Here is a 12,874-nt window from a genome sequence, read left to right as displayed (position 1 = left end):
GTTGATTAGTCTCAACTGTGAGACTGACAAAACACTCTGGAGGATGTCAATTAATGTTTTTCCTCCCAAAACAGGTTTAATTAAGCACAGTCAGCCTCTTCAGTGTTGATTTTCTGTATTCCGTCAATATGCACTGCCTAGAAGTACTCTTCACTAATCACTTCTTTTAACCGCCTACTGTTCTTCAAAACAGAGGTTGAATTAGAACCTCCGTTTTAGATGTTCAAGTTTTTGGAGGAGAAGGGGCTCTGCAAAGTCTGCATTTGTACGTTGCCTGACTTCCTGCGTGGGCTCATTTGCCGCTAAGTGATGTTGTGATCCTGAACAAGTTAAACGCTATAGAAAATGGATGGATGGATGAAAATATTGTTTACCACGTACAGCACCTTGTGTCTTTTCCTTTGGTCTGCTTTTATTTTCACATTTTAATAATAATCTGTCCTTCAGTTATAAGCAGCATCACCATTTCAACATTATGTATAGTACCTTTATGCATCAACTGAGCAATGAATAAATGGAGTGAAAGAGTATTGGTGTAGCTGTCTGTTTTATCTTTATGTGTCCTCTTCCATTTATACTTTCACAGATAGTGTTCCACATTCTGACGTGAGCTGCCATTATCCTGTAACACGGTTAAAAGGTGAGAACGTTTAGGCCCCTTCCGTGTTGGCGTGTCAGTGTCACAGTTATCGATCCGGTTTTTAAAATGTGTTATGGGTCACAAGGCCCCCGTGGGTCTGTGGGAGCTATGGTGGAATGGTCATATTTGCAGGTGACGAGTGCTGCTGCGACAGTGGCTGTGTGCAGAGAGAAGTTTTTCCATTGTCCGTCCATCCAATTTTTAATAGCACATTTCCTCATTAGCCAACTTCCAATGAGTGGTAGGGTACACCCTGGACTAATTATCATGCAATCACAGGGCACATAAAGACAAACAAGCTTTAACACTCACATTCACCCCATGTCTAATTTAAAGTCTTCAATTAACCTAGCATTTATGTTTTTTGGCATTTTGGGAGTAAGCCCAAGTGCCCACAGAAAAACCCCATAAGCACACAGAATATGAGAACATGCAAATTCCACAAAGGAAGGCGTAAGCCAAGAGTCAAACTGCAAACCTCAGAATAAAGGATGACATTTTTGGGGGAATCCCACAGGATTCCCACGGGACGGGAGTCAACGTTAGCTTTACCTTATCTGCCCTGCCAATGCAGAATGATTGTATGTATCCAGTCAAAGATGTCATTGAAATACGCTGACAATTGTTGTCGCTACTTGGTGTTGATACTACAGCTATTTACATGCAAACGTGCTCAGCAGAGGTGGGTGTGTCAGTAAATTTTGGCAGTCAATCATTCATCATTCGCCTGTGGCTGGCCCGCCAGTCCGTCATCATTATTCTAACCACGCTTTCGCAATATAGAACAATGTCATTGAGGTCTGTGAGACTGAAAGGTATTCAACACAGCCAGCGTCCTTCACCAGCCGGGACAACCTAAAAAAGGTGCAGACTTGGAGAGTGGGAACCAAGATTACGCAGCCAATACAGCCACAGATCACCAGAATGACTAGCGATCTTCAAACTTTTTTTTCCTGTCAAGGAGTGCTTCCTCCGCTCTGCTCAAAGCAACCCTGGTACAGTCACCCTCGCGAACACACACACGCCAGACGTGTTTCCACCAGTCATCTGTCTGCCAGCGAAACGGGAATCTGTCAATGAACGACTGACAGATCTGATGGACCTTCCGTCGGCACTAACGGACTGCCCACCTCTTAGGTTAGTGACGAAAACCGCTTAGCGCTTAGTCCGTACGTGTTTCAAAGTTTCCGTCAGTCGTGAGTACGCCAGTGAAACCTCTGGTGTTCAGTGAATGTCAGATCACTTATATTGAATATGTGCCAGTCCAGAGTGTAGTCTGCATTTCTGCCAAACGTCAGCTGGGATAGACTCCAGCTTTCCAAGAATGAGCAGTAGAAATTGGGTGCTTGGATGAATGTTATGGTGGGTAGTTAGCCTTCTTATGAAATCGTTGTCGAGAATGCACATGGCGGTGCCATTCATTTCATATATAATGTTTTTTTTTAACTGTGTGAGGAAAGGAAAAGGAGAGGAATCAAAAAAGTGTACATATGAAAGGCAAATTATTAATCATCACAGATAAATAACAGATGGCAAATTAAAGGGCCGTTTGTACTGCAAGTGTAAACCAGAATATACTGTGACAGGTGCTGGTCTTTCAAAGTTACAAATCTTCTGTAATATTTTTGGGTGCAATACAGGTACATCTGTGTGAAAGCCCACCATTCTCACATCTGTCACTGAATCTCTGATCCTTTCATCATATCCGGATGGTTCACTCTGTTCCCCTCTCTGACCCGAACCATGTTCAATTACAGTGACTCTGTGGCTTATGTTTTCTAAGCCTCATCTTTGATTCCCTCTTGTGTGTCATTTTTATTTTTGTCCTCGCTCCAACTTCTGTCTGCTCTTCCTTTTTTCATCTTTCTGTTGCACTGTGTATCTTTCTCTTTGCAACTGTTTGTTGCTTCATCTCCTCACATGATACACAATATTCTTCCAAATAATTTTATTTTGTTTTATAAAATATTACATCTTTTCTGTGGAAACCAACACAATAGAAGCCATTCAATTCAAAATTAAATCAAATGTTTTTTATATAGCACTTTTCATACAAACAAATGCAACACAAAGTGCTGTACAATAAAAAACAACCAAAATACAACATAAAAAGAAGACCCGTTCCCTCTTTCACTCCCAACATACACAAAGACACATAGCCTCAAGCACACCCGCACCCACACACCCACACACACATACATACAACCTGAAGAACTATGCTTAACAAGACATTCGTGTAATTATAGTAAATTTCACATCACTTAGTAAGTGTGTGCTGTTGGGCAATAATGAAATCACTGCACACAGTACAACAAATCAGTTTGAAATGTGTAAAATAAAGCTGTTGCAGTCAGTAGTGCTTATAGGCTGTGGGAAGTGAAGAGGATTTGGATTCTGCCCATAAGACCGCTCAGCCATTACCCGTGTAAGCAGCTCTCAACCAGTCTTCAGATTTATAGAGATTATTTCATTGGGAATGCAGGATACTTATTGATTTGTAATCATATCAAACATAAGGTGAAGAAACTAAATGAGGTCATAGGTCTAATCAGTACTTACTCTTGTTCAACAACTTATCATGTCTACCATGTCTTTCTGTCACAACATTTATTGCTAAACTTCGATGTCTGGTCTCGGGGCCATGAATGAGTGCACGATTTCCAGATAATGGCATAGCGGTGAAGCAATTAGCTTCTTAGCTTCTAATTTTGGTTGATGGAGGAGAATCAGCTTGAAAGCAAATCTTCTGGAGGTTCTGGTGACAAGAAGAAAAAACCTGAATTCCTTGTCAGAATCAGGAACACAGGATGGAGTACAAAACAATTATTAGAACGAAAACTAAGGACTGAGGTGATGTTTTTTTTTTCTTTGATAAATTAATATCCTTGTGAGAATACTGTTTTATTATTTACATTATTACAGTGAAAATATAGTAAAACATTTTTCTATAGCTGTATTTTTGAGAAGTATTATTTAAAACATTGTCATATTCAGAGCTGGGCACTTGACCATTTTTTGCCGGTCCGGCCGCGACCCTCCACCCTTGACATGGGTACCCTTCCGGCTGCGACCCTCCGGCCATATTCATAAGCATTGTCGGCCCTCGACCCATCCGCCCCCCAACCCCCCAAAAAAAAAGCATCCGTGATTGACGTCGCTGCGGGAGAGACTCTAACGACAGAGGCTTTTTAAAGATCATTAGCTGGCTAATTTACTATTTGAACCCGCTGTGGACACGCTTCAAATGCGCCAGTAGTACTTACTCAACTGCGTGCTTACTTGCATTGCGAGCCCCGGGTTTGGATTTGTCGTATTGTATAATTATTTGGGTCCAACTGACGGCCAGAATTCGCAGTCAGGTTATTTATTTATTTTGCACACTTCCGTTCCTTCCCGGCCTTCAAAATAAAAGCATACCAGCAAATCACTATACAATGCAGGTTTGCTGTGGCGCATTTCCGGAAGTAGGGAACGCCGGAAAAAGTGCATGGACTCCACCTTGATGTGGTTGCGTCTGAATATACTCATGGACACAAATTGTTTTGAAACAAGTCGGGGGGCCTCGCTTCAAAAAGACAGCGACAACAATGGATATCGTGCCTGCTACAACCATAAAGGGACCGAGATGACTAGACGATGCATTTAATTTTATTGTGAAAACGATCTTGAATTTGGCGGCTAAGGGGGAACGTGGGTGAGTAGCTTGTTAAGTAATGTTTACTTTGCAGCGGCAGCAATGAGCTGCGTGGTGCATCCATCTCCGTGTGGGAAACTATGTTATCGCAACATGTGAGACAGCAACGTGCGCTCAAGCGTGTTTGTATTTCCTTATCGTCACATCACGTAACCCGCGCCTCCCACCTGCAACTGGGGCATACCATTACCGGGGGGGCGGGGCGGAGGGGCAATACGACAATCCCTATAACAGCAGTTGTCGCTCGCGCAGACGCGGGAGTAGAAAGAAGCCTAAAAAGAAGCCTTTCACCGAGCAGGCTGAGATTTAGTGGGCCAGACTAAAACCACTTCCGGCCATGCTTAGTCCAGCCATTTTTTTAAATGTGTCACCCCCCACTCCTCCGCCCCAAAAATGGGCATCCGGCCGGGCCGGAGGGTCCGACTGGTCCGGCCCAGGGACGGACTGCCCAGCTCTGGTCATACTATTTGTCAAGTAAGACTTCAAAAGAGATTATGGTTTTTTTGGGTTTTTTTTACTCACACAGAGGATGCATACTTTAAATTAGGGCTGTACAATATATTGAAAAAAATATTGTCATTGTGATAATGGCACATACAGTGCAGAATGTAAAAGACAAGAATTGTATGCTTTGACCAATCAACATCCAATAGGAGATCAGCATCTCAGGGCATTACTAAGAGTAAATAACTTAACTAGATCAAATACATTGCACCTTATTATTTTTCCACATGAAAAAAAACCATTCGAAAATAAAGACCTAATTTCTTTAGATACATGTTAAATATTTCAACAATATCAAAATTGCAATATGCAACACCCTTATCACATATTGCATGGTTTTTCAATATCGTGCTGAGTGTCCTCTTTTTTGGTAATCAAAATATACATTATGACCTTTAGAAAAAATATTCTGGAGGGAGGTGTGGTAGTGCACAATATGCCCTAGTGATGCAACCCAATTACTTGTCCTTAAAGTCAAGTCAAACATTTTGGGGTGGGTTGGATTCATCTGAGTAATTATTGTTCCACAAATGCAAGATTAATCAGAAAACCATGTTTAGATTATCAGGTCGCATAAAACATATTGAAAAGAAAATGTGTAACTTCCGCTTCAATGCATTTTTTTCCCCCTTGCATTACTATTACTTTGATACTTTAGGTAGTTTTAAAACCATCACTTTTATACTTTTACTCAAGTAAAAAGCTGGAGTTGATACCTCAACTTCGACTAAAGAATTTAAAAATCCCAATATCTATATTTCTACCTGAGAAATAAATGTGTATGCTTTTGACATCTCTGCCCTTTTGTCTATAGATGTATTTGTTCTTTCAGTTTCAACAGTTGGCTATCTATCAGTCACTCTCACCTGCATGGCTTGTTTTCATGTACAATTTTTCATCTCCTTCATTCCACTTTTAATTATCCATATGTAAAACACCTCGGTCATTTATTTATCATAATTGTCCAATTGTCTATTTTTTTCTACCACTGCCATCCTCTCCAAAAATTTCCCAACCTCTCTATAAATACTATGACCTCTTTTCCTTCGTCTATTCTTCATTCCCGCTTTTGGCTCTCTTATCAACCACCCACTGCTTTCTGTCATCATGCTCTGGTCTCTGTATCGCATGCATGCAAGAAAAAAGTTGGAGACACGTAGTTTCATCCATTATGATGAAAGCGACAGTGATCGTGATATGCTACGTTTCTATTTTTAGCCTAATTTGCATGCAGTGTTTGACACTCATACACTTCAAATACTGAAGATTGAGGTCTGCCACTTAGTAGACTGAGGTGTACAATGTAGTTTGGAGCCTAATACAGTGTGTGTTTTATATAATATTTTCTGTTCGTTGAGAGAGAAAGAGAGAGAATTTACCTTGCCCTTTAATGGTATTACAAACTATATCACACAAGTGTAGTAGTACGGAAAATTTTATATAAAATGGTGGCGAGTGCATCAGTTGGAATGTGTTTTTAAAAACACTTCCTGAAAGAGGCAGATCATTTATCCTCCATCTCCATTGAATTACTGAAAGCCTTATTTATTATTTATTTGTGGTTAACTATTTTAATGTAGATTAATCTTTTGGACGAACCAGCAAGAAACCAAACCTTAATTATCTGCGGGAATATTATCATTAAATAGATGCTGGCATATATCCCATTGTTAACATTGTGCAAATGGTGGATAAATTAATAATACACTAAATGGCTTAAACACAAACGTTGGATATAAATATGACGAGTGCAGCATTCAACAATGTAAAGATGGAAATGGTTTTCTATTCCTCATGCTACTTCTAGGTTAAATCCAGAGCTGCCCATTTTACTACAAATTGAGCGTCCATTATATGTCATCTGTCTGCAGCGTGGGTACCCTTCCGTTAAATCTACTGCAATAAAAAGATACTCAGGCCAAATATTTGTAAAAATGGATTAAATCCAATGGCAAATTGCTAAGCCCCAATTCTGGGGCTGGTGTTAGGGGAGAGTGTCGCGGTGCGATTGGGGATGACTGAGTGAGGGTGGATGCTTGGATCTGTGCCCTGGCTCGCTGCTAAATCTATTGCTCATCCCCATCAGCATAGAGATGAGATCTGCTTCTCCAACACTTCACACACATTCATAGAATTACACGGTTACACAGAAAACATGGACAAGGACGCTATGACACTGGGCGGTGAACATTTGCGAGTGTTTGCAAAGGTAGTTATTTTGTACTTATTTGATTTAGGTGCAGTCTCATATTTGAGGTTGAATTTGTGTAACCCAAATGTTTGGAATAAATGGGTCATATTTTCTGCACACCTACTGTTGCCGACTATTGTTCTTTGTTTGAATAGTATCAATTGATCCAGTCTCTTCTAACATTTGATACTCACTTTCTTTCTGTTCAAATATCGGGAAGCGGGGGTGGGGGGGCTATCAAGTCTGATTGAGATGTTTTTTCCCCCCCGGAATAAAAGGCGAATGACGGACGACGGAAGGGTACCACGCTGCAGATCGATGACGAACAACGGATGCTCAATTTTTAGTAAAATGCCCAGCTCTGATTATAACTATTATTATCAATATACTTTTAATCTGATAGCTACACTATAGCAAGGGCTCTAACTCAAAAATGGTTCATCCCCCCAAAAAGACCATCTTTTAGTAAAAGATGTAAGGCTCACCAAGATAAACATGTGAATATTTGTATCATTTCTGTGCGACACTTCAATGCGAAGTCCTCTACTTTCAGATCCTTCAGGCTCTTATACTGTACGTAACCAGATCCGTATTTAACGTTGATCATAAATGAGCCTTTAGAGGTTGTTGGACTTCCCGCATAAAACTAGATTGCGTGACGTATTGACTGGTGTGACATGAAGTAGCACCAGCAACCTGCGGGGGACAGTAAGCGTCTCCTCTGCCGGAAATGCAACAGAAGAAGAAGAAGACCCAGCAGCACATGCGCAATTGCGCACTGATTTGCACTTGGCTTCATCGCGCCCTTTTGAGTACAGAAAACCAGCTCCGAGTATCTCTCTGCATGCTTTTTCAGTAAGTTTGAGGAAATTATCTTTCTTGGGTGCTGTGCTTATGTTTGATTTAACTTTACCTACATTGAGCTAAAGCTATGTGTAAAGATTCTGTGTGTTTGTTTTAAATATGGGTCTGTTCCCAAACCTATAACAGTTATAGTATGACCAATGTATTTTTTAATACAGACCTGTCGAGCTCCCGTCTTCAATGGCCACTTTTCTGCTTGTTTTCCTTCTGTGCCTGCTTCAACACACCTGTTTGAAATGATCAGCTCATTAGCAAGCTCTGAAGAAGCTTGATAACTTTTGAATCATGTGTGTTACAGCTTGGATAGAAACGGGTAGGACATCGGCCCTTGAGAGCCGAGTTTGGGGAGACTTGATTTAATATCACGATGTATTTAAAATGTTTTTTTTTTTTTCATTTTTATCATTTAACTGTCGGGGTTCTGTTCGCGGTATGAAACGAATTGACCAATTGCATGCATTGTAACTGAATGACGTGGTGATAGTCAGCCAATCAGAACGCTCTTACCAATAGAGTCCCGGACGATCAAGTTACGCATGCAATATAATGCGCCAAACGTTCACACAGCCATAAAAAATAACTAAATAAATAGAAAAACATCAAATGAAAAAAAAAAAAATCACATAACCATTTTGGCATGATAGAACACGCGTCCGTTACTTGTAGTAAACATTTTTACAATCATGGTAGCACAGCTGTTGTGCACCAGGGTGCCACAACAAGAGACAAATCAAGGGGCGAACATTGTACAGGCTACCAAAAGAGAAACCAAGGCGTAGTCAATTGATCATAGCATGCATGCATAAATAAATAAGACCATTCTAATCACTTCGCCATGAACTGACACACAGTGCAAGACTTGCGTGAAGGTGCTAGCTTTGATAACATGATAACATGATCACAAAGTGGAAACAAATCTGAATTGTACAAACTTGTAATCTTCCAAGCCTTTGTATTTTGTATTTAACCATTGTGATAGACAAGGATATTGTAGCCCTAAATAGTAAATACCTGACACTTTACCTATCAATTTTTACACTAGTTGTGTGGTTTGATATAATTGTTTTTTTATTGCGAAACTAATTTGAAGAGATATTTTGCAGCACACTCATTTTGACTTTTTTTCTACCTTTCTTTCAGGATGTCATACCAGTATCAAGCCTAGAAGAAAACTAATCAAAATAACGGTAAGTGAACCAAATTCAGATGTTTGTTCTGAGGAGGTAGATGGCATCATGCATACTGCAGAAGACACATTGTCTAAATTATGTGCATGAATTTCAGGTATAACACCACACTGGAAAACTCCCAAGACCCTACAACATGGAAGGAATGGTATATTAAACATGAGTGTGCCATGCTTTTAGATGGAGCAGTCTGTATCATGTGTGAGTCACAACTTGTTTTCCAAGTGCCCCTTTGTAGTTCTGGTTTCTGGTGCCTACCGGCACTCTCCATCCAAGAAAGTCAGGCAGCAGTCACAAAACATAATATTCTGGCATGTTTAAACATCTTTCTTGTATGACTGTATGTGTGTTTTGTCACATTATATTTGCCATCTGAAAGTGAAAATTTGGATGCCACATTGCATACTACTTTATCCCTGCGTCAGAGCAATATGTTAAACTAGCTGAATGACATTTATTCACTTTCGAGGTTAGCATCATGCACCTTAACTTAGCACCTTAACTGCCTTGTGCATTTCCTACTGTCTTTTTCAGATGGGATATCAGGATGTGGAAATAGCACTGGTTCCCATTACCACCATCCGCAGACTCCACAGTCGCATAATCCACAGTGAGAGACCCAACAACAAGCAATTGCATTCCCTGGTATTATACCATTGTCTTGCTGTACTATATCACTATATAAAGTTGGTGACAGGGACACAGGAGTAGTATTTTTTGGCATAGTATGGTTTACAATCCAGATTTTGTGTTCAGGATCCCGAGATACACGACAACAATATCAGAATTTGTTGCTACTCCCTAACTTTTGAGGATTTTGTTTCCATAGGGATATCGGAATACGGTGCGATGCAGTATTACAACCCCACAACATACACCAAATGGTATGTCATGTATTTCTCTAATTTGCTTCGACAATGAAATGTCTTTCTAGACAAATTTAAATCGCACTAGTTGCTATTTTTATAAATGTTACAGCCTTTGTTTTTCTCTCTAGACGGAAACTACCAAAAGTTTGATCCGAAAGAGACAGCATCGTTGCAGCGGCAAGAAGGCGTTCGAAGAGACAAAGATTCATGACTGTATGTTTGGTGAGTTATCTCACAAGTAAACTACTTAATATGACAACACAGCTGTTTTTTAAGCACAATGCTCTGACGTAGTTTCTTTTGTGGCCTAAAATCATTCCTCCCCGTGCCTCCCGGCAGTCCATTTATCTTAAAAATTTCCATGGCCACATATACAAAAGCATGAGTAGACGGCCAGTGTTTGTGGGAATTACAATATATTAAAATGAAGTGGTCACATTCAACATTTTTTTTTAATTACCTCAATATATAAATATACTTCAGAAGTTAATGAGCTAGTCTCGTTTTCTGCGCTGTGACGTGTGATAGGCAAACGCGTTCATGTTTGTGGGCGAGTGGGATTAGTCGAATCACTGTATGGAGTAGGAGGTGCTTAGAGGGGGATGAGTTGAAATGCATATTTCAAATCTTGCAAATCTTACCAAAAAGATGAGACTAGAATCATCTATAATACCATTAGTATACAATATTTTTTTTATTTTCTTGATATTCCGTGAATATCATCTTCAGGGTAACCATAGAGCTGGAGCTCAACCCACATGACTTTGGGCAAGAACCAGCGTGTGCCCTATGTTGGTTACCACTAGATCAGACAACATTTTTGACTAGCAACTATTTACACCAGGGGTGCCCAAGTCGGATCCTCAAGAGCCTCTATCCAGTCTGTTTTAGATCCCTCTTCCAGCACAACTGATTCAATAAGATAAGCTCATCAACGAGCTCTGAAAAGCCTGATAACGATCCTCAATTTGATTTAGGTGTGTTGGAAGAGGAAGAGATCTTAAAACAAGCTGGATAGGGGCTGTCGAGGACCAGACTTGTGCACCCCTGATATTTACACACACATTAAGCAAACTATACCATGCATGTTTTAACTGTAGGAGTAAACGCAAGCAAGCAGTGAAACAACATGAAATATCAAACCCAAATGTCCTTGCTGATTTAGAGGCATGGATACTACATTTAGGAAGGTCAATTAAAAAAAATGACATTGTGATTTATTTTATTTTATTTTTTACAATGGCAGAATACAATAGAGAAGCATTTGTATTCCTTTCCCTGCAGTGACTCATTTTCCTCAATTAGGCTGATATCCATGTCAACACACTGGCACATCCTCGTTCTTGCTAATAACCCAGCATGCACATACCAATCCAACCGATCATCGCAGCATGCATACATACCCATACTTTTAGTTCAGTTGTTTGCATCAGCGGAAACATTGCCCCCTTTCAGTCATTTGCATCATGCTCAGGAGTTACTGTATGTATTCAGATCTGAGCTCTAGACCAAGTACTCAATTGTTTAATTGTGTTACTGTACTGAGTTGTCCTCCAAAAAGGCAACTAACTGCACTAATCTGCCATGGTGTCTTCAGCTTTCTGGGTTTTTCTGCAGCAACTATGATTAAAAGGTTCATTTTTATAACCTATATGACAAAAGTTCACCACACGCACCGACTGCATCACTGTCATGAAAACTACGTGATGACGAGCAGTCTCAATAATGCTTTTGTGCAAAAGATTGGTGACTGTGGCAGAGCTGGGCATTTTACTACAAATTGAGCGTCTGTCATTCGTCCTCAGTCAGCAAAGGGGGTACTTTTCCGTTGTCTGTCATTCCCCTTTTTTTTTCCCGGTAGGAATAAAATAGTACCCATCTATAGGCTGGCCCGCCTCTACTTTTTTACGGGCTTCCATCTGCGATTCTTACTAAACTTTTATTAGCTCCCCCCACCCCGCTGAGCGATATTTGAAACGAAGCGAAAGACTCCCCACATGGAAGCCTGAGCCTCATCGCAGCATAGGAGCCTCGGCCCTGGTCGAACTAAATACATCTGCTTTAGGACCCTGAAGCTGCAAGCCTGGGTCATGGCCAATGGGAAACGGAAGCCTCTGTTATTGGGATTGTGGTATTACACCCCCCTCTTGTAATGTTATGCCCCAGTAGCAGGAGGGGGGGGGCGGTGTCCGTAAAGTCAGAATGAGGAAATACAGGCACGCTTGAACGCACACTATATATACTGTCTTGTGTCTCTTTATACACAAACAGCCTTGGCGCGGCCATTGAAGTGTCATTGCAAAAATAGACTATAGACGATTATAGATGATAGTTGAACAGAAAGAGTGACTCACTGCGACAGAGAAGACTGTTCACAGCCTGGTCCATCACTCAGATCTGTCCTCCAGGCAACTACAACTCACTATTGTTCCTCGCCCCGGACATTGAAGCCCCGCCGCAAAAAATAGACTAATGACAAACTACATACGAATGACGGATTTAATAAAGAGGCTTCCGACTATGCTTAGTCCGTCTATTTTAAAATGTTACCCGTCATTCGTCAACCCTCAGCAAAACAGGCGTCCGTCAGTGACGGATAGACGGACCGGTCCATCACCTTGGCGGAACGCCCAATTCTGGACTGGGGTATTACTTTTCTCAGTCCAATTACTAAATGTTTGTGAACTGTGAGTCAAAGGTGACCATGGAAAGAAGAAGCAATGATCATGTCTCATGGCACTTACGAATGCTCCTATCTGATTGCTCATCTAGATACAGTATTGCAAACACTTCAGCGATCTCTCGATGTGGTTATATCCTGTGTTTTTTTTTTTTTTTAACCAGGTTTAATGTCCCCAATTCATTTCTTTCTTTCACATCTTAGCTCAGTGGAGCTCACTGCCTTTAGGACTGTGACTGAAGAAA

The 12,874-nt window shown here is 40.7% G+C and overlaps 1 long non-coding RNA gene across 2 annotated transcripts; it reads left to right on the top strand.

Moving 5' to 3' along the window:
- Positions 1–4,185: 4,185 nt before the first annotated feature.
- Positions 4,186–10,198, top strand: LOC147138122 (uncharacterized). 2 transcript variants are annotated; one of them, XR_015088860.1, is made up of 6 exons: positions 4,186–4,334; positions 9,034–9,080; positions 9,178–9,228; positions 9,615–9,725; positions 9,910–9,964; positions 10,078–10,198. It is a non-coding gene; the product is annotated as an uncharacterized LOC147138122 (long non-coding RNA). The 2 variants fall into 2 exon arrangements; XR_015088861.1 differs by lacking the exon at positions 4,186–4,334 and adding an exon at positions 7,829–7,884.
- The last annotated feature ends 2,676 nt before the right edge of the window (positions 10,199–12,874 follow it).

Source organism: Filicampus tigris, chromosome 12, assembly GCF_054856515.1.
Source record: "Filicampus tigris isolate MCC_2025a chromosome 12, RoL_Ftig_1.0, whole genome shotgun sequence".
In the NCBI taxonomy this organism is placed as follows: domain Eukaryota; kingdom Metazoa; phylum Chordata; class Actinopteri; order Syngnathiformes; family Syngnathidae; genus Filicampus; species Filicampus tigris.
The sequence above is the reverse complement of the archived record's forward strand: the minus strand, read 5'-3'. Positions and strand labels throughout refer to the sequence as shown.